The sequence below is a fragment of the Nothoprocta perdicaria genome, unplaced genomic scaffold, assembly GCF_003342845.1.
Source record: "Nothoprocta perdicaria isolate Ctin4 unplaced genomic scaffold, notPer1 scaffold_123, whole genome shotgun sequence".
NCBI classification, from domain to species: Eukaryota; Metazoa; Chordata; class Aves; order Tinamiformes; family Tinamidae; genus Nothoprocta; species Nothoprocta perdicaria.
The window spans coordinates 1,526,070-1,549,097 of NW_020454350.1; the positions used below are offsets into that span (position 1 = coordinate 1,526,070).

The 23,028-nt window shown below is 37.1% G+C and overlaps 1 protein-coding gene across 1 annotated transcript in view; it reads left to right on the forward strand.

Moving 5' to 3' along the window:
* Positions 1 to 23,028, forward strand: part of NKAIN2 (sodium/potassium transporting ATPase interacting 2) — a 280,639-nt gene that overhangs the window by 28,886 nt on the left and 228,725 nt on the right. Inside the window, exon 2 of the mRNA XM_026054594.1 lies at positions 14,426 to 14,506. The gene's annotated coding sequence lies outside the window, so the exon portion shown is untranslated. The remainder of the gene's footprint in view (positions 1 to 14,425; positions 14,507 to 23,028) is intronic.

Sequence of the window (23,028 nt, forward strand, 5' to 3'; positions counted from 1 at the left end):
TCTTTCTTTCTTTCTTTCTTTCTTTCTTTCTTTCTTTCTTTCTTTCTTTCTTTCTTTCTTTCTTTCTTTCTTTCTTTCTTTCTTTCTTTCTTTCTTTTCTGATAAACACAGGGAAAGGGTCTGTGTCATGTTGGGTGTTTATCAGCATAATAGGTATGATTTCCTACTTGAACTATGTATGGGGTCATGATGCTAAGAAAGATTTGTAACAATCAGAGAATCATAGATTAAGTTAGATGCAGAGAAGCCTCTGGTAGCCACCTGGTCCAACATCCTTTCAAAGTAGCAAAGTTGTGCATTTCACTCCAGCATTTGGAGAAAGTAGTCTTATTCTTAGGTTTCACAACTGCCTTTGCTATATCCCCTAATGTTCTTATATCAAAAATTTTACTTTAACAGATTTTGTTAACATGACAAGTTACATGACAACATACATGACAAGTATRAATTCATATGTATATATTACCTTGCAAGTAATTTTAATATCCTCAGCATGTAATCCTCAATAATTTTTTGAAATAAATACATTATGTAAAGGTTATAGAATGTCTGGATCCAAATTCACTGAATAGGTACATCTTTTTAGGTACATCTAAATACATCTAATACATACAGGTACATCTAAATACAAATACTTTTTTAGGTACATCTGAAAACAGCTGCAGTTGTATTTTAATTTGACTTCTACACTATCCACATATTTTAATGATGGCTTTATAAGAGCACTAGAATGTAATTTTCCGGTTATTTTTTTTCTCTCAGTATTTTCCAACACTGATCCTCAGACTTTGTGTCTTTCATTAATCACTAGTTTGTTGTAGAAAATAATGTACCAGTGTAAATGTTTCTTGCCAAAACTATTTTAACAATCTACTTTTAGTATACATTTTGTTTGTCTCATCACAGGCAATAAATAATACATCTACAAACTATTTTCCATTTCCAAATTGCTCCTGTGAATGAAAATGATAGACATTCTTTTAGACCTAAAGAAATAATGTGATATTTTTACTAGCAACTACTCAATAATTAATGATTCAGATCCCATGTAGCTACAACTTCTTTTATTTTTATATCTGGATCCAGTTTTAGTCTAATGTAATTGTTAGTTCTGGTGCAGTTATGGTCTCCACGGAAGTTTGTGACCCTGACTTATGCGATGAGGAGATTTTTTTCTTCTTCTTAAAGAACCTTTGGTTAAACAACTGAATGTAGCACTATAAAGTGAGGATACAAAGAGAAAAAACATTCATTAAATTTCTGCGAGCATGGCGTGTCATCCCTGTAGGGCAAAGTAAAGCTATTTAGATCATCTCAGCTCTATCTTTCCTTATATTAATCTATCTGAATTCTTCTCAGTGTGATCTAATTCCTGCATTTTCCATCCTTTCTTTGTTTTTAATGTTTTAAAATGTTTAAACTGAAATGGGATTGTATATTTGCATTTTTTTTTCCTTTGAGTTAGTGGTATATAGTGCACAATACCATACTCTACCCCTATAGACCTACACAATACTCCTGTACTGAAGTACTCTCTTAGTTTTATTTTAAACTGGAGTTTTTGACCTCTATTTTCTATTGTGGTCTGTCTTTTAGTAACTTTGTTCATCAGTGTCTTACCTGTAGATAGTGCTTTCTTTCTCTTTGATCATCAGTGCCAGATTTTCCTTTGTCTGTAGAAGGGATTTAGACACTGGTTTGGCAAAATCCACCCTCAGTGGATGCAAAAAAAAATACACGGAGACATAGTCTATTGGCATCTCAGAACTCACAGTTTCTACAAAAGAAATGGCACTTTTATACAGGCTACCCGTGTAAAACCTTTATTTGGCACCTCTGCATAGCAAAACTGTCCAACAAGCTGATAAGTGGGCACCATGCCACTGAAACAGATGGGCATAGCTGTACGGCGCCAAAAGACAATGTATGTGCATCAAGTGTGGATGTTGGTGGCAGGCTTCCCAGTTAGTGATGTCTTAACGATTAAATGTCCTCAGTTTTTTGCATCTGTAGTTACAGAGATGCCAACCTTGCTCCTAGATGGTCTTTGAAAATCTCTCTTGTTTTAATTTTCAATCATAAAGAATCTTTAGAGGATGCTTGAATCTGTACTTGAGACAAGAAGGTTAACAGAAGGAAATAGTAAKGATGATGCTGCCCAGTCCAAAACAGACAAATGCTTTCCCCCAAAACTGAAACGTAAATTGCAGTTCAAGACGAAAGAGAGATGAAGCATTTTTTCAGGGTATTCAAAACACACAGTGGAGAGAAGTGACAGTTACCTTCAGAGGAAGAAAATCAGATGCCATCAAAGAAACATGGTMTCYGKGACTTYAGAAAAAATAAATAAATAAATAAAAAATTGGAGACTATTTGTCATGGATGAAAGAGACTTGAATCCAGGAGTAATGAAAAGTATGCTATTCTCTGTACTCCTGCTTAGGGAAATACAATTTGGCCATTCTGTGAAAATTAATAGGGCTGCATCACAAAATTACTAGAGTACATCACCAGTTTCTCCTCAGAACGCAAAGAATCTATGGGATGCGATAACTAATGAGGTTTCAATGAGCTAATGAGATTTTTGACACAGGTTGCAAGTGAGCGAAAGAAAATCCTCACATAGCTAAAAAAAGATTTTTCATTGCTTCCTGAATAATGCAGAGTCAAATATGTGAACAGAGCCGTATACAAACTTTCCTGAAGAAGGCCATAACTCATTCAATAAGCAGGCAAACTGTAATGTATTCTTGTGCATTTGAGAAAAGTCAAATATTGATTGAGTGATTAATGAGTAATGTATTTTTACAATACGACTTCCTTTGAATAAGTACAGTTGGTTTTCAGTGCGAAATGAATGCTTTTTAGACATGCATGATGTTGAAATTCCCGCAAGAAATTAAGAAATTGCATTCATTTTACACTTTATGCTCTATAAGGAAGAGGTTATTCTTGACTTGCTTTTTCTGTGTTGTTATAGTTTCAGATTTCTCTATTAATCTCCTTCAATGCTTTCAAGACTGAATAAATAAATAGAGTTATACTGTACATATTGATCCTGCCAAATCAGGTGCAGATGTATCAGAAAGGAATAAGGGACTATGATTCTTCCTCTCCTCCCTCTCTTGCCTATTGCTCATGTGCATCACTCAGTGGGACTTTCACACTCCTAGTTATAGGAGTAGATGAAYGGGTGTGCAGCACTTGCCCTAATCTGGTGCTCACCATGCATCACTAAAGCTGTCTTTTGTGCCTTTAGGTTTTTACACCATCCACCCTAGCTGCCTTAGCATCTTCCATAGCAAACAAAAAATCAGCCTGGCTCCCTCATACGATTGGCACTAGGTAGCTGCACTAGCCGAGGCGCCCTTAAAACCAAACAATGTGCAGAGCCAATGGCTGCATGCTGGCCTTCTCCAAAGAATTGCATGTGACCTTTGTAGTAGACTGTTACTTTCGATACTGCCAATAACCTCCCAAAACAGGGCTGGCAGGCAGTGATTTGAATGTCTGTATGCTCTGTTCCCTAATCCCAAAATATAAACTGTCCTACATCTTAGTGAGCTCCTGCTGATCACCGAACCGATTGTTTCCAAAATTTTGGAGAGGTCTAAGTAATTTGTGACAACTAATACTTAGAAAACACTGCAGAGAGAGGTAAGAATGCCTCAGGTTTGGGGCTTTTTTTTACAATAAAATAAATATCTCTTTAGCTTCATTTAGCTAAAGGTAGCTAAAGGCATATTTACTTTATTGTATTCCTACAATAAACTCTTTCCTTGGAATACAAACACCAAAGTTCAAACTCAAATCCCTGTATACTCAGTGGGCAGGTTCCACTTGACTGTTAACGCCTTCAGCTGGAGAAAATGGAAGAAAGAAAACAATACCCAGGAAACTGCATACTACAGACCTCTCAATTTGTCAAATGCTCTTATTATACATTGCTTAGTTTTAGCAAGATTTTTGATGTATTCACTGGGGAAGATGGATTCCCTTTATAAATAGTTACACTTGGCACTCAAATACTGAGGCGTCAATAAAAGAATCTAGATAAATGTCAGYAGAGTTCTGTCCCTAGCAACAGTATCTATTGATTTTATTTTTTGCATTCGGTTAAAAATGAACACTGAATGAATTCTAAGTGTCCTGATTTGTATTTTTAATAGAGAATTGAAATGGGCACAGCTGCTAAAAACTCCATTAAAATAACCTGTTCAATGACTGAAATAAGCATGATTTTTCTTTGTATATGTTTCTGAAACAACGATAGGCACCAAGAAAATGCTYAATATACTTGTTGCTCCATCAATATTCAAATGTCTAAAGCAAAAAATAAGAGCGATGAGCATCTGAGGCCTTTTCAGTGAGAATCCCTTCTCATTAGATTATAGCAAAGAGATATTTCTCCCTTTTATTATATCTGGGCAAAATGCCCTTGCCTTCCTGGCTGCACAATGGCCTGGTCCAAGCAGGAGGAAGGGAGAGTGTTCCCACCCAGGCCTTGCTGCACAGCAGAGGAGGTGGGATCCTCCTGGGACTGGTTGAAGTTGGAAGGGACCTGGAGAAGGGGCCCTCAGCTAGTGAGGCTGGTTTGATGTGGGTGGAATGCAAGTATTTGATAGGGTGAGCATGGCACAGAGTGTAATGGGAACWACCCCATGAAGAAGGTGGGCAATGAGTGTTCGCACACTCAAATTGATCCTACCAGAACCTCAGCACGGTAGTAGCCCTGATGATTCCCAAGTGTGCGATGACAAGAAAGCGGCAACAATATCTCTAGGGGGAGGTGGGGATGTTCTTCATATATTCTGTAGAAAACTGATTACACATTTTTATTTTACCTCTCCAAATGACCTCCAAATTAGCATCTTTTTGATTTCTTTCTTTTTTTTTTTTTTTCTCATGTCAACTATAACATGATTTTAACAGCAGATAAGAACTGCTAAGAAAAAAAAATGTTAGAGGTAGATTAATGTTTCATACCATTTCAAAGCCATGTTTTAAGGTTTTTAGATCTTGTACAGCATTGATTTCTAGTGCTGCTACCTCTTCAGGTAGAGCCTGGCAGATTCATGTTGGAACTGAAGTAGAGGGGTAGAAGAGGATCAAAACGGTACTAATTTAAGATTCAATATTCCCTGTTCTGCTCAAGTTATGTCTTGAAAAACAGAGTTATTACTGAAATTCTGATATAAATCAACCATTTCCAACTCTATTTAAGTGAGAATTATCTGTAAATTATTTTCAYGTTACCTATCTTTAATTACTTGTCATTTTTATCTATGTAGATTTTGTAATCTTTTACATAAGCAAAAGAAAAAAATGCTGAAAAATATGAAAGATTCATAAAAAGAAAAATAACAGTCCATCAGTGCACATAAGCATTTATTTGTATATGTGTGTAGTTGGGTGGATATGTATTGCATTACAGTAAAATGAATATTCTGATATTTGAAGTTGCTTCCTACTGGTAAATGTTTCACAACAAAGATTTGATCAAAGGAGATATAGGAACTGAATGATGAGTGAAGCCAAACCAATTATATCTCTACTTCTAAGCCAAAGGGATTAAAAAAAAAAAAAAAAGTTAAAATTTCTGTCTTCCTTTGCTTTGCTTTCTTTATTACATAAAATGCACCTTGCACCTTGGTTAAAAAGTGCATGAACTATAACATATAGTTTCAGAAGAAAAGTAGAGTTTCTATAAAATAATAAAAATAAAAAGGAAGGATAAATTTTCCTTGCTCTTGACTTCTAAGAAGAACATCAGAAATATTTTATTTTTAGATAAAAGTATGTTTTGCTTTTTCAAATAACAAGCATCTTCAAATATATCAATGGCAAAAGGAAGTTTAGGGAAAACGTGGGTCTGCTGGTAAATGGGGTGAGTGCCCTTGTTATAAAAAACACAGAAAAAGCAGAGTTGTTAAATGCTTTCTTTGCTTCAGTCTTTACCAAGGGCAGCCCTTGGAATGCCAGATCCTAGGGACAAGAGAAGAAGCCTGGAGAAAGGAAGACTTTCCCCAGCTAGAGGAAGATTGGATCAGACAACAATTAGGGGTSAATCTTATAGCTACTGCTATCCGGTAGCCACTCAACATCATCTTTGAAAGGTCCTGGAGAATAGGAGAGGTGCCAGAGGACTGGAAGAAAGCCAATGTCACACCAGTCTTCAAAAGSGGCAAGAAGGAGGACCCAGGCAACTACAGGCCAGTCAGCCTCACCTCCCTCCCTGGAAAAGTGATGGTACAGCTCATCCTGGCTGCTGTCTCCAGACACGTGGAGGAGAAGAAGGTGCTCAGGGGAAATCATACTTGACTAACCTGATCGCCTTCTATGATGGAGTGACTGGCTGGATGAGGTGGTGGATGTCATATATCTGAACTTCATCAAGGCTTTTGACACCGTCCCTCACAGCATCCTCMTGGGCAAGTTCCAGAGGTGTCGGATAGATGAGTGGATGGGGAGGTGGATTAGGAATTGGCTCGATGGCAGAGCTCAAAGGGTGCTGATCAGTGGTGCTGAGTCCGGTTGGAGGCCTGTAGTTAGCGGTGTCCCCCAGGGGTCAGTCCTCGGTCCGGTCCTGTTCAACTTATTCATTAACGACCTGGATGAAGGGATGGAGTGCCTGCTCAGCAAGGTTGCTGATGATATGCAACTGGGAGCAGTAGCTGATACCCCAGAGGGCTGCACTGCTATTCAGAGGGACCTGGACAGACTGGACAACTGGGCAGTGAGAAATCTCCTGAAGTTCCGCAAGGGCGCGTGCAAGGTCCTGCACCTGGGGAGGAATAACCCCAGACACCAGCACAGGCTGAGGAYTGACGTTCTGGAGAGCAGCTCTGCAGAGAGGGACCTGGGCATCATGGTGGACGACAAGTTGACCATGAGGCAACAGGGTGCCCTCTTGGCCAAGAAGGCCTATGGGATCCTGGGGTGCATTAAGAAGAGCATCTCCAGAAAGTCAAGGAAGGTGATCATCCCCCTACACATAGCCCTGGTGAGGCCACATCTGGAGATTGTGTCCAGTTTTGGCTCCCCAGTACAAGAGGGACGTGGAGCTGCTGGAGAGAGTCCAGCGCAGGGCTACSARGATGATCAGGGGCCTGGAACATCTGCCCTATGAGCAAAGGCTGAGAGAGCTGGGTCTGTTCAGCCTGGAGAAGAGGAGGCTGAGGGGGGACCTGATCAGYGTGTATAAATACCTCAAGGGAGGCAGCGAGGAGGATGAGGCTGGCCTCTTTTCAGTGTTGACCACTGATAGGACTAGAGGAAAYGGCCACAAGCTGAGGCACCAAAAGTTCCACAGGAACTTAAGGAAACACTTCTTGACAGTGAGAGTGACAGAGGCCTGGAACAGGCTGCCCAGGGAGGTTGTGGAGTCTCTTTCTCTGGAGATCTTCAAAACCTGCTTGTACACAGCCCTATGCCACATGCTCTAGGTGATCCTGCATGTGCAGGGTGGTTGGACTAGATGATCTCTAAAAGTCCCTTCCAACCTTAACGATTCTATGATCATCCAGAAAAAGTTRCTATTTTAAGGATTTTCTAATGCATTTCTTCTGAAACTCAGAGAAAAAAATGAACATATGAATGAAGTATAGGAAGTGATGAAACATTACTAAGTGTATAGAATGCAGCAGACAGCAGATCTCAGATGTCTCTTCAGTAGACCTTTGAAGACTTTTGATACTAGTGACTTTTTGCTTGTTTATATGGAAAAAAATGGGAATGCATATCTGCACAGTGTTACGATCTCATTTTTGGTGTCACAGGTTCAACRTTTTTGAATGGGCTCTGTGACATTAAGAATTTTACCTCCAAGGAGTTTAGCTTTCCAGATATYGGGGTGGAGAGATTTGTGTCCTAGAAATTAATTGAGCCATGGAAATGCTGTGCTATTTTTTTTTTCTCTCTCTCAGTTGACTTTAATGGGAATCTAAGCAGTGCTGAGAGGAAGATATCTGCATTGCAGACATCTTAATGTGGGTAGATGAATATCATTCTTGCAATAATTAGTGCTGGGGAAATCCAGCTTCTCTTATGCAGAARTTGTAGCTTGAGAAAAGGTGAATCTCCTCCATGTGTCCCACATGATTCTGGCACTTAAGTAAATGGAAACCAAAAAGATAAAGCCCAAAGTAAAAACGAGGCAGATGAATTCCACCCAAGCTAAAACTCCCTGGCTATGTGTAGACTGAGTGGTAAGTACACATCACAACACGATCCTGAGACCCTGGGATTTTTCTTCAGCCTTCTGATGAGAATGTGACAGAATTCCTTCACTTATGCTTATATAGCCTTCCTGCAAAGATCAAGGGAAAATATACTACAGTGTTACATAAAGTCAGGGCATATAACTAAGCCCAAAGACCCTGAAAGTTTAAACATAGCCACTGGACATATAAAAGCTTCCAGGAAGGCATTTCAGTCAGCACTTGACTGTATTTGCAAGCAGTGGTTGCCAAGGAGTAAGAAACCAATCCAATAGTCGTTTTCTTTTTGGCAGTGACCTGTTCTGTAGTATTCGACAGTCCAGTAGCTCTCAGTCAGTTTTGGCAGAGGATACTAATGTGAATGTGACTCAGATGAAATAAGGAGAAATCTTCAAACTAAGAGTGCACAGAGAAGATGAAACTATATTTGTGACTGATGAAAGACTAAAGAGACAGCCTCACAATCTTCAAGGGGTTAGGAAGATCTCTTCTGTTAAAAAAATAAAAAAATAGACTGAGCTTTGAGACTGAGCTTGGAGACTCCAAAAATAGACTCCAGCTTTGAGCTGGAAGAGTCCAAATGGAGTATACTCCATAGTTATTCATACAAAATCAAACCCACATTTGCCTAGAAACAGAAACTAAGGGTGATGGACAGTGCTCTGACACTATTGCCATGATTAAAAGTAAAAAAATAAAAAAACAGCAAAAATAAAAAATCTAAGAGCCTGCAGTACAAAGAATTCAGTCAAGAAAAGCTAGTGCAGTGCACTCTCTGATAACCAATGCAATTTAGAACAATATCCAGCTTAGAGAATAGAATGAAAAATCCAGAGGATTATGTCATTCTGAAAGAGCTCCCATGTACATTCAAGGAAGGGAATGGCATATTTATTGGAGTTGGACCTGCCTCCACAAAGCCTTCTGCTGCCAGAAACATTGTTATAYGTTGTCAAAGCTGCTGGGTTTGGCCCTGAGCTGTCTGCTGGAGGCATGTACGTAACTGCTGGGCAAGGAAGGCTCATCTGGATCATTAAAAGCTCATGGTTGCTTTATGTGTCTGGTTAGTGAGAGCAATAGGACCGTTTAAAGCAGTTCCTTCTCACGTATTCAATAACTGCACCTCTCCTGGTCATAGACTTGGCTTCTGATTCTGGTTTGGAGTCTGGTTTTGGTTTCTGTTTCTGCTCTGTTTTTGGAGCCCTCTGGGCCATGTCTCATCGCTGGTTCCCAAAACTGTGCTATAACCACTACATCACACAGCCCCGATCCTCAACTCCTACATCAGCACATGCAGAAAAGCCACAGGCAATGGAGAGGAGGCAGCCACATGCAGTCCCACCTCTTCAGGAGCAGGAACAGCTGTCCCACCAGAGCACTAATTCCTTCTGTTTCAGAAGGGCCTTCCAAAGGTGAAAAGAGTTGCCGGCATCTCAGAGATTAGCTGAATGTTATCAACAAGTTTATTCAGTGTGGTAGTGCCAAGTGTATGGAATTCAGATGTTTTCAGGTTTGATGGGAAAACTTAAGTTCTGGAAAATGTATTTCTGAGTGAGGAATCTTCTTTGACAGAGGAAACTGGGGAAGAGTAACTTCAGAAGAAAATAATGATAATTGTGAGCTGTGTTACTGAAAAGAAACACCTCTTTCCAGACATACTGGGCTAAGGGTAATCTGAAAATCTCAACTAGTGTCACTCAGGTAGTACAAACCAACAATTTTTTAACTCGTATGGTAAATGGCATCTCATTATAGAATTGCACATAGTTTGTTTTCAGCTTAATTTAAAATAATTTAAAACTTAAAATGTATACACTGGTGAAAAGGAAATAAGTAACAAATCATTAATCACAATAGGATTCATCTTACTTTCCTCTTGAATGCACAAAGTGGCAATTTCTAGGTCTTAAGCACTATACCCTTCTGTAAAATGTTATTGGAAGTGACCACATAACCTAAGATAAATAGGGATCAATACCATGAAAAAAAATCTATGAAAAAATATTTACATTTAAAATGCTCATAAATAAGGGAGTTTCTACCAGTGCCTATCCTTGGAAAATATGTGACATATTTTTCCTTCAGATTAAGGGATAAGGGTAAGAGGCATGAGTTCTGGTGACCAGCTTTGCATCAAAGACAGTGTAGTGGGCTACATAGACATTGTTTTTTGTGGTCATTTGTTTCATTGGGTTGTGGAGTTAAATCTAGTAATTTAATTTCTTTGACGTGCAGTTTTCCGCTTAGTAAAATGGAGATAATGCAATTTATCTGGATTTGGGTGAATTGGGGGGTATATGCCTTCTGAAATAGGTAGCAGATCATTCTCTCATTTTTTTTATAGATGATTATAAAAATACAGTAGCCTAAAAAGTGGCAAACATATTTCTTTGTATGAKTTATTTATGAAAGAAAATGGCTTTTACTGATTGGCAAATCAGTAAACTTACAGCTTTGCAAAACTATAAGTATTCAAATATCCTCACTTAGACTTTTAGCTATGTCTCTTTCCAGCGTGGCTTTCCATGAAGATAATAAGTCTGTGTTGTCATTGCTGTAATCATTTTCTCCTGTCAGTAGCTCCTGCTTGGTCAAGTGTGTGTTCATCAAGGTTCTTGTCTTGTTAATACGTGACTTCTATAGTTTTGTAATGGCTTCTGTCAAATGATGCAGCAAACTTGAGCTTCCACATAAGCTCAAGGAGAAAAATATACAGCTATACCCCTTTGAAGAACTCTTATAAAATGTGTTTCTAATTAGATACATATAATAGAGAGTACCAGAGGGATTTATTCATTGTCGCAGACTTTCAGAGATGAATTTCCACAACCATTTGCTGAAGCACATAGACAAGAAGAGGCATTTATGACTGCATGTGATCCAGAGATAAGAGATATGCTAGATCTGAAGCATCTAAAATAAGAAACAGTGGGAAGCAGAAGCATCCTTATTTTTCAAGATAATTATATACAATGTTTATCCACAGAATTGAGACAGCAACACTTAATATAAAATTTCAAAAGAAGCAGCTTTAAAACACATTTTTAAATGCTTTCTGAGGTCCAGTAACAGCAGATGCTCATTAAAAGAGTATTTCTAGAAGTGAAATAATTTTGTAATTTTTCAGTGATAGTCTATACAGCTGAACAGAGAAGTTTCATTTCTTCCTGTGAACATAAGACTTGCTGCTGGGACAAGCAGCTCTAAAGTGTCTTGGTGTGTTCTACTGGATGTGCAGTGCATAGGGAGCTTTTTAATCAGCTCTTGCTTACATGCAATGTAGCAAGTTGCACCATCTAATGAAGCTAGTTTCCAGTGGCTCTTTCCCATGTTTTATTCCCGCCATGTGTTGACTGATAGAAGATGAACTTAACAAGCCTTTCTCTCTAGGGAGATAGAGCTTCTCTCCGCATTTGTACACCTATTTTTCCTAAAATTTTTGATAAATAATATCTTTAAAACTTCTGAGCTTTCGTCCTATTTGGTAAGAATTGTTCAGGAGCTCAGAAGTTATATCAAGGACACAGACAGCACAGATGGATCATTTCTACTTAAGTCTCATTTCTTTGGTACCCTGATCTAAATAATCTAAATGTAGTGCTTAGAATTTTCATTTATAAGAAAGACTCTTGTGTATCAGAAGAAATACTTGTATTTACTCCATCGGTGCCTAAAAAAAGGTAAAGTTCAAATACTGAAAAGTTTGCAAATATCTAATTAAGGCTATTGGCTCCAAATTAATGTTTCTATCTTCATATTTCTGACACTGTGTTGCATGCAAAATCAGATGTACTATGAATAGCAAGCCAGAGGAAAACTGCAATATTAGATATACTTAGTGGCTCAAGTTTGGGCTTTTAGAAACAGTGTGAGTTAAGACTGCGAACCTGAACTAAGTTTTTGTGTTTTGAAGGCTAACTAGTGCCCTGTCTTTAAAGAGTAGATATGCATTAAGAAGTCTGTGAAATCTGCATTCCTGGGTATATTCAGAAGTCAAATGGACAATTTCCTGTGCAATCTGAACTATGTTGGCCCTGCTTTGAGCAGAGAATAGCACCAGTGACCTCCAGAGGTCCCTTCCAGTCTAGGTAAATCTTTCACCTGTAGGCCTGATCTATGGTCCAGGATCTGTATGCTTTACACTACCTAATATTACTTCTGGACAAACCAATTTGAACCTTAAAAAAATGAATTGGTTACTATCAGATAATAGCAATATTCATCATAATTCGTTAAAATCTATATGTTGTGTACATAACAGTATGTTGGGTGTGTTGCAGTCAGGCTGCCTGACAATAAGTTGATGAACTACAAAAAAATAAATTAAAATAAAATAAAAAGGAATAGGCCTGAATTTTACCCATGTTACATGGGGTTACTATGTGGCCTGGTGAGGTCACAACTGGAGTGCCATGTCCAGTTCTGTGCTCACCAACACAGATGAGATACGGAGCTACTAGAGCAAGTCCAACAAAGAACCATTAAGGTGATTAAGGGTCTGGTGCATCTCGCACACAAAGAGAAGCTGAGGGAGCTGGGCCTGTTCAGCCTGGAGAGCAGAAGACTCAGGGGGATGCTATAAACGTGTATAAGTGTCTGGTGGGAGGATGTAAAGAGGATGACGCCAGACTCTTCTCGGTGCTGCCTGATAACAAGACAAGAGGCAGTGGGCACACACTGAAAAACAGCAAGTTCTGTCTGAATCTAAAGGAAAAGGAATTTTTTACTGTGAAGGTGACTGAGGATGGCTGTCCATGGAGGTTGTGGAGTCTCCTTCCTTCCTTGAAGATATTCAGAAGTCTTCTGGACATGGACCTGTACATGGTTAGATTAGATGATCTATAGAGGTCCCTTCCAACCATAACCATTCTGTGATTCTGTTCCCTTATTAAGATGATGATATAAATACAGAGAAATGCCAAAAAAAAAAAAAAAAAAGAAAGAAAAAAGTACTTTTAATAAGTTAAACATGATTTAGAAAGGAAATCTAACAGAATTAGGTCATTACAACTTGAAGACAAGGCAACAAAACAAGAAATAATCTATAAATGCTTGATTCAAAGGGTGTTGGTGATATACAATGAGGAAAATGAGGAAATAATAGTCTTCAGCAAAATAGGTGTAAAATAGGTAGGGAATATTGTTTTTTTTTTTCCCTTTGTTTCATGGAGGTACAGTGTCATGGGCCTATGCAATGAAATTAGAACACATACAGAATTGAATTATGAACAGCTAAAGAATAGCAACAACAGTCATTAGAAAGCATTTGTAGATTCTAAGCTTTATTAGATGATGGAATAATTTGTCAAGGGAAGTTTTTAAGCATAGACATTATGCAAGACTAGCAACAGCAGTTGGTCAGATTTTATTGTAGAGGATCCTCCAGCATTACAACAGGGAAACATAGTTTTGAGGCCTGGGACTTAAGGTCTCATGAATACAAAAGAGTAGCTATAGGCATATATGTGGACAGAAGGAGGGAAAACAAATGTATGTCATTACTCACATCAGATATGCAAATAAGAAATTAGACAAACACCAGTGAACAGATATTGCTTAAGCGTGAATACTTCTGTTATACGCAATAATTAAAAAAACAAAAACTCAAAGAAAATGGTGATTTAAAATACAATCTAGCTCTCAGGGTGTTCAATAATTTTGGATGATGCTCTGGAATGTCACTAATATATTACAGAGGCAGCTGTCATGACCTAGGGAAAACCATCCATATTTTCTAGGAAAAATGTAAAATAATTAACTAAAAGTATATTTCTGAGATTAAATCCCAAGTGTTGCAGAGTCCAGTACCTACTCCAATAAGTTTGTTATTTAATAAGTTATAATAGAATAACCATTTCAATAAACAGCTCTACATTTCTCACGTATAATTAACATTATGTATCTCTCTTGATATTGCAGTGTTATCCATGTGAGCAGTAATGAGAGATCTAGATTAATTTCAGGTCTGTTCTCTGTTTTCTCAGCAGTAGATTTTCTGGTGTGATTGAGCACTTAGCAAGTCATACTAGTTTGTGCCTGTGAAAGGGAAAAATATTTTTCTTGATTTTCTTTTTTATGTAAGATTCGTATGTACCATATTTATAGTCTGTTTCTGTCTTGGATTAAACTGATGGTCTAATTAAGTAAGTTCAACTCAGCTGATTGCAAAATTAATAATGCATTGTTTCTCTCTTCCTCTCCTACAGTATGCTATCTGGCTAGTCCTCTGGGTTACATGGAACGTGTTTGTTATCTGCTTCTATTTGGAGGCTGGGGACCTTTCAAAGGTAATTTACCATCTGATACATTTAAGCCATCAGTGCTGTGTTAACATACCCCAGTTCAAAGGCAAAGACTCCTGTTTTACTCATCCTCTTGATGCAGTTAGAATTGGGATAGTACAATGGAAATTTTGAATATTTTGAGTGCGTTAGAACCCTTTTTAGAACTCTAATTATATTCTGATGCCCACAACAAAAATGATATATAACCTTTAAAGGAAAATTACATATTTTCCCCCTCAGTAATTCTGCAAAGCAAATTTCATCTTTATGAGAAAGACTAATTAGTGATTTCATAAATACAGATGATTGTCATCTCAAGAGCAAACACGTCTTTCTTTTGTACCATTTAGCTTTCTTTTACTTAGTTGAATTCCTTCCAGGGGGTCTTATACTACAGCATAATAGCTGTGAAAGAAACTGTCTTTCATTAGATTAAAATGTAAACTGAGGTACCAGAATAGATCGCTAATTGGCTATATCTATTATTTTGTTTGGTTTGGGKTTTTTTTTATTTTGTTTTGTTTTGTTTTAACTTTGTGATTCTGTTAGGAATGCTATGATTGAAGACATATATATAGTAAAAATCTATATGAAGAAGATTTTTTTTTCAAGAATGATGTATTTATAGGTTTTTATTGTCACTTTAAGTGATAACACATAAGTGGTATTTGGTAGTAATCTCTCATAATTCAGGATAAATGGATGCTTTATCTCAAACCAATATTCCTGCTTTCTATGGTGCTCCCAGAGGCCTGGCACATTGTGGGATAAAAGATCAGCAGTGGTAACAAATTGTTTCATTAAAGTTATGAGTTTTAGCCAGATCTGAATGTTGTGGTCCATGCTGAGTTATGCTCACAGTGGTGCGAGTTGACCATCAAGGATAATCCCACTTCTGAAAAAGATTACATTCTCTTCTTGATTCAGCTATTTAATTGCCTTTCCTAATTAAAGAGAGTTTAGCCCAACTGTAAATTTTGTGATCCTTTGTGATTTACTGCTGTTGTGATGTTATGATGCAGAAAGTTAAATACAATTATACAAAAAAATAAATGAGGCAAAGATGTTTCCTTAGCAGTATTTTCTCCAAAGCAGTACTTTCACCTCTAAAGTGAATGGAAAAAAAAAATAGAGACTGGGATCTTTCATCCCCATGTATTCTGTTTCTTCAAAAGATGCAGACTTCAAAAGAATCATAATTCCATTTCCTGAGGGCATTAACAGAATTTTCTGCAGGTAATACAATGTTACATTTTCTAGGATTTGTACCTTGAGGCAGGCCCAGTCTAATTAAGAGTCTAGCAAAATCACAATAAATTCAGAAACTTCCATATAACGTGTTTTATGGGGTTAAAATGCTTTCTGTATTGCTAAATGGATTAATCTATATAACAAATCAAACACCTGTTGTGTGGTAGTATTCAGCCTGGTCTATCCTCTTTCTACCTGCTTGTTTCAGCCACCTGCATTCCTTAATTAGCAAGTGTCAGGGTGCTTCTCATGAGATGTGTCTGAGGAAGATGAAGGGGGTGGGAAGAAAAGGTAAGAGGGGAAGCAGCTGTTTCAGCCTTGTGTTTTATTAAGCTAAGAACACCAGTATGTGCTACATCTGGAGCTGATTTTTTTCTGAATCTAAAGCTATGTGATCTAGAATGTTTCCAACGAACCCTGTGGTACAGACTTATATTTGGATGCAATTGAGATGTTTATTTGGTCTTTAGTGGTATTATTTATTAGTATTAGTGATATAATCCCCACTGAAATATTCACTTTCACTTCTGCTAGTCAATGGGCCAAAAGCATTAGTAAAGGAGAGAGGAAAAGTACCTAGAAAATGGACTTAAGAAATAGATAAGAGTTTGATTCATTAGCTGCAAAGAGCATAACCAAATTACATAGAACTTACCTCTGCTGTCTTTCTTCTGAATGTAATATATCAAAACTTCCCCAGATTCTCAAATCTTCTGTACTAACTTTCTAGACTAGAGTCTAGAAATACATGTATAATGGAAAATTACCCAAATGTTAGCATAGATAGATCTTATTCTCATATTCTAGGTCTTTCAGAGACTCCAACTATTACACAGAGGTCGATATGTTAGAAAATTGATTATTTATTGTTTTAAATCTATTATTTACTTATACATAACTTGCACTGAATCTCTTTTATAATTTGTATTTTTATCAGTGAATAAGCACAAATTCACATTTGTAATGATACCATAGTGTATTTTTTGTGTGTGTGTGTTTCAAATGGCATGTAGAATCTTGGAAAAAAAAAAAAAAAAAAAAAAAAAAAAAAAAGCTCTAGGTTTGAATCAGTTCTAAATAGAGAATAAAAAATAACCTTTAGGCGAGTACCAGAGGGATGCCTCTGAGGTTGTAAACCATGAGAGAGGATACTGCACAGCGTGGCTTTAGGAATTGATAGGTTAAAATTACAGCCTAATAATGGTCCAGCTGGGTATAGTTTATTTTTATATGTATAATTTATAGCTTCATACCAAATAAAATAAAAGAAAGGCTTTTCTTTTGGAAGTTTTGAGAGCAGCTTTTATTCTATATGTATGTTCATCTCTTTTTCCATCATGACTTGCTAATGTAGTGAAGACAACATATTTCGATTGCTGATATATCTTACTACAAAAGGCATGYAAGCTTCATCCTTTCTTAAATTAGTTTTGGGGGGCAGAGGTCATGACATTTTTACAGCTTTTCCTTATTAAAGTGAAATGGCTCTATAAAGACTCAGACAATTTTAGAACTATGGGATAATCATCTCTGGAGAGACTGACAAGTCTGAAAGATTATTAGTGAACAGCCATGCAAATCTGTTTACCTTATATGACATGATAGACTCTTACATATGTTGTAGAAAATGGCACCACACTTTTTTTTTGTCCTTGAGGCATGGTTAAAGCTTTTGCTGACACTCATCCGCAGCAAGGCAGGATAGTTATGGCTCAGAAGGTCAGTAACAAAAAGGAAGTGCAAAACATTGCTCTTTTCCCTGATTGTTATGGGGATCTATGGAAAAATGCCTAAAAAACCTACTTCTCAGACTGCTACTTATCAGTTTCCCTCTTCAGAAATACTTAATTAGTCTCGTTGTTTTACTTGCAAGTGATTGTCATACTCAATATAAGCTTGAGAAGTTTTTAAGTTCTAGCTTTCGGGATCTCTGAGTAGTAATATTTATTTTGGCCAGTGGTTGAGCAAACATGTAGCATACTGTAAACATGACCTCCTGTCTTGAATGAGGCAATTTGAAGTGCACTAGTCAAGCAGAGAAAGGAAAATAATGAGAAGGTAACTGAAAGAAATTGTAATATTTCAATTATTTCTTTAAAAATATCAAGAAATATTTACCAGTAGAAAACAAGCTTCAGCTATCCTAGAGCAACATCAACAAAAAGTTAACAGCCTGTCTAGCTCTTTTGACTTTCGTCTTCAGGCAAAGCTCCCATTTGCTTCTGTGAGATTCAACCATGACCTCTGAATGAAGAACCCCAGTAAAAAAAGTACTGCAAATGCTCATATAATGAAGAAAGAGCACAAGAGTACTCTGACTTCAAGGCATTTAAAAACTTCCACTGTTGTCTGTAGATTCCCCCAAGCTGAAAAGTAGCAGAATAAGAACTACCAGACTTCTAATTTAGTTTTAAAATGTGTAGACGTTTGCTGCAATAAAAAGTTACTGATGCCTGGCAGAGGTTGCACTGGTCCCATCCCGAGCGAGGTCTGTCAGACACTGCTGTCAGTTACCTGGAGTCAAGGCGAAGGCCAAACACATGGTGCTGGAGGGTGAGGACCAGCAAGGGCTTTGGATATAAAAGAGCTGCTGACACACATGCTCTCAGCCTCTTCCCGGTGCTTTTGGGGTCTCCTTGTAYGTGACCGTGTCTAACTTGCATGTGACCCTGTCTAGCCAATGTGATACCCAGAGTTCCCCTCTCACTGCCACCTGGTTGAGTTCTGGTATAGCTTTGCTGGAGTCCCTGCAGGGCAAGAGCACACTTCAGAAAAGAGAAAAAACTTTTTAAGCATTTTAACTGATCAACTTAGTTTCTATTTGTATTTCTGATTTCTTTATTTTAACCAAATAACATAGGAAGGTTACATTTAATGTATTAAATCATAACATTGTGCTTATATGTCTTTTGACACGAAAGTTAGGTGTTTGAAAATCAAACACTCCAGGAGCAAGAAATGCCAGAATTAGGATGCTTGTATAAGCATAATTTAGTTCTCTCTGTATGTTCATTTTTATACACTCTTTAATTATGTAGTCATAACTATTTTTTTCTTGAAGTCATTGCTTTAGTCTCTGTACAGCATGGCCTATTTTAAAGATGAATTAAGATTGGGTAGTTCATTCAGGAGCCTGCTTCATGTATTGCAAAAGATGGAAAAGACTTGATAAAGGGACAGGAAAAAAAGTATTCTGTGTTTCTTACTGTGTATGACCATTCCATATTATATGTTCCCCTTATTGGTTAGTATGTGATTTATTTCCATATTTCATATAAGTAAAGCCTGTACTCCAACTCTGCTCTGATAACAGATATGGTAATATTGTGAAAGCTTGTGTGCCAGTACCATGTCACTTACATATGGCAGTGGTAATAAGAATGGAGCTCACCACCATGTTAAGCTGAAATTCCTCTTGATTTTAATAGTCCTTCTACAGACGTGATTTTCTGATTCTGAGCAGAACATCAAGAATATAAGAAACAATTTGTAATCAGTTTTGAAATTTGCTTGCAGTGATTTATCTAGCATGAAGCAAATCTCTAATAACAGAGGCTAGTGCAGAAACATCATAGGTTGGGTGATATTTATTTACCTTTACCATGGGCATATGATCTCTTTGAGTCCTATTCCTGTTTGAGAAGGAGCAACTCTGTGTAGATGATTGTGTAGACAAGACACACGGGCTGGTCCGTCCCTYTCAGCCTTTCACTGTTGCAGCTCCTTCTCCATATTCACACTGACCCTACACAGTGCTTTTGCTTTCTTTGCCTAGCCACCTGTAGTCCTTCCTGCAGGCTCTGCACCCCTTTTTCTGTATCTTGGCTGTCCCCATTTTCATTGTCTTCTGCTTCACGTTGCAAGCTACAGTACTCTTCCAACTAAAAGAGTTGTTACTACGTTCATTCGACCTAATTTGCTTCTTTTGATATATTACTCTGAGTTCTAGCAGGAGGAGCAAGAAAGAACTGGGCAAGACAGCAGTGAGTTCAAGTGAAAATATTGCCTGTGACAAAAAAAGAAAAAAAAAAAAAATGGAACATAGTTTAACTATTAAACTGTAAACTACATAAAAGTATATAATCAAAATGTTTCCTGATTGAAGTTTTTAGAGAAATCAAGTGTTTCTTAATTAATTTACACCTCCCAGATCCACCCCCCAAATAAAATCACAGACAAACAGAATCACAGGCTAGTTCAGGTTRGTAGGCACCTTTTTAGGTCATCCCAACCTCCCAGTCAAAGCAAGGCAAACTTCAAATTTATATCAGGTAGCTAAGACTTTCACTCAGGTGAGTTTTGAAAATCTCCAGGAATGGAAATTCACAACCTTTCTAAGTAACATTTTCCAGTTCATGTTGTAGAACTTTTCCTCTTGACACACAGTTGAAATTTCCTTTGTTGTGACAATTGCTTCTTGTCCTTTCATTGGGTGTTTCTGAGAACAGTTATGTTCCATCTTTTCTATAACTCCCACTTTGTTTTTTTTTTCACTACTGCTTTGTTTCTTTTTACTGAAATTAAAAATGTCAAGCTTTTTTTTTTTTTTTTTTTTTTTTTTTGTCCTTACTGCACTTAAATTCCTATTTCCAGCCACACACAGCATGGTACAGATCACAAGGAAAAAAAAAAAGTAATTATCATGTAATACATAATCAGTTCACTCTTCACAATCTTACATGTTTTATTAAGGAAGACAAATGAATTTTCATACRTATGTTAAGGTATTTATTAGCTTAAGTAAAATGTAGAAAGATGAAGGTCGCCTTGGTTATCTGGAAGAAGTAATTACATATTCAAAAAAGTGGAATACTTGGTTCAAAGAAACATCAACTTTCATCAACCATCAACTAATTTCAAAGWAGATCAACCTTCAAGTTGCCTAATAATGTATTTAGGGAAATGCTGAAAGTTTGGCATGTAATTCTCACACCCATATAAAATGCTGAAAATGTATAACTCTTTCCCCTCTCCAGCACAGGTAGTCATGAATGAGAAAGATTAAGCAAATCTCAGTGAAGGCTCTGAGATGACTAATGGGGATCAGAAGGAAGTGGCTTTGCTGGGAGACAGCTCAGGGCAAGGATACAGCTCAGAGGCAGGAGGCACTGCTGAAGAAAAAGAGGGTTAGAGGGAGAATTTGCTGCTGTTTTATTACTTCCAGGTATTACCCACCCTGTAGCTAAACTGCAAGCCTGACTGTTTTCTAGGTCATGAAAGCAGAGTAGTGCACATAAATGTAAATCAAAAAGATTAAAGTGGGATTCCCTAACTGCTGATTTACATTGGGATTAAAATCAGTGATTTCATAGTCATAGTTCATAGTAAAGTAAGGCTGGAAAAGGGACTTCAGGATATTGCTAATCCCTTCTCCTGCCTCCAGCCAGCAACCCACACGCACTATGGCATACCATCTGACAGGAGGGATCTTAAAGAGGAACTAAGCAGTTTAGAAATCCATCCATGGCAGATATTTCATGTATCAACAACTTTTGACCACTAATAAGCCCATATTTTCACTGGGGACTTGACCAAGCAAGACCAGCAGTATATGATTGACTTTCAGTGTCATTTCTACCCTTTTCCTTTCCAACTACRTGTAAATGGAAGAGAAGAAAGGAAGAGGAGAAAAGAGATGGCAACAGTTGTGAACAGCTCTTGCTAACAGAGAAATGAATTCAGCCCCGCTTTGCTGATAGGGATAATGGGATGGGTGGGAGGAAATATGGGGTCCATGTTTCTTCCCACTAGTTCCCTTCATTCCCACCATCAGAAAACTGATAAGGACCATTGGAAATAAGCATCTGCTAGTATTTTCCCACTTGAATACCCACTAGTCTTGCACTCATCCACTTATGAACCTGACTTTCACTCTTTCACATGCCCTTGCCTGGAGTRATATTTATTAACTGCAAAGTATAGTTTATCCATATGCAAATTAACTACAATAATGCAAATTACTTCAGGATATGATTTGCAGTTCTTCATGATGCTAAAAGATAACAGTGGCTATGGCTGCTACACACTTTAAGCAGCTAGTATACTCAGTTATTTAAAAGGACAATTTTGAACCTGTAAGAAGTTGACAAAAGAAGGAAACAAARCATATGGGTCATTTGTCTTCAGTCTTACTCAGTAGTAACAAAGTGATAAACTTTGCAACAAAGTTGAACTTGCACAAGGCAGAGATTCATTCTCCATTAGTTGGTCTCCATTAGTATAATCATTATTCTGTTTTGATTTCACATTTACTGATTATTTTTGTAAGGCAGTGGTTGTTAACAGTTAAATGTCAATGTTGCGTGTTCTCTAATAAAACAACCTGCAGGATGTTTAATTTTGAACATATTACCTTCCTTGGATGCAGTTTTAACAGATGTCCTGTTAAGATAACAGAGAAATTAAATTGGTTTTCAACTCAAAGCATCTGGTTAACTTTGTAGGTAAATGCCTTTGAGCAGTAAATCTGACCAGGGTTTTTGGATAAATAGCTATCAGAATGTTTTAAGTAAATGACTTTATTTTTTCACTTCTATTACTCAGGGCAGATTTGACATGCTTGATCATATATCTAGCAGATGAAAATTGAAAATAGCACTGGCAACCAGCAGTGTTAGGTTATTCTGAGGGTTGTTTCATGGGTAGATACTATTAAGCATGCTTATGGTTTCAGTTAATTTAGCTTTAAAGCAATTTTTTAACCCCAAGATCTTTACCAGCTAGAAGATAATTGATGACAAAATTTGAACTGTTTATTACTCTAGACATAGCATATGCTAGAAGACATTTAGACAAAACTATGTATTTTTGTATCTTTGATGGTGAAGTAAATAGTAGTAGAAAATCATTCAAACTATGGAAAAATATGAAATGGGTTTTGCTTATTGTGAAAAAGGTTATTTTTAAAAATTGTGGTGTGTGTTTTATGTTAGATTTCATGAATAAACATACACATACTTCATGATTTATATACACACTTTTCCTATACATGTAATAGCTACTGCACCAATATAGAAGTAACTGAAAAATAAGAGTAGAGACTGATGATAATTATTTATGATGATTTACATGTATTTGCACATACTATATAAATACCATATGTATGTATGTATTAAATATCTTAGCTGTTCTATTAAAATTGGTAAGCAGATTATTAACATATGCCTTACAATTGCCTATAATGTAGTTATATATRGTTACAGTAATATGTATGGAGGTTATAGTAGTTAACTAAGGACAGTACCATGGAAATTTGTACAAGTCTTTCAAACATC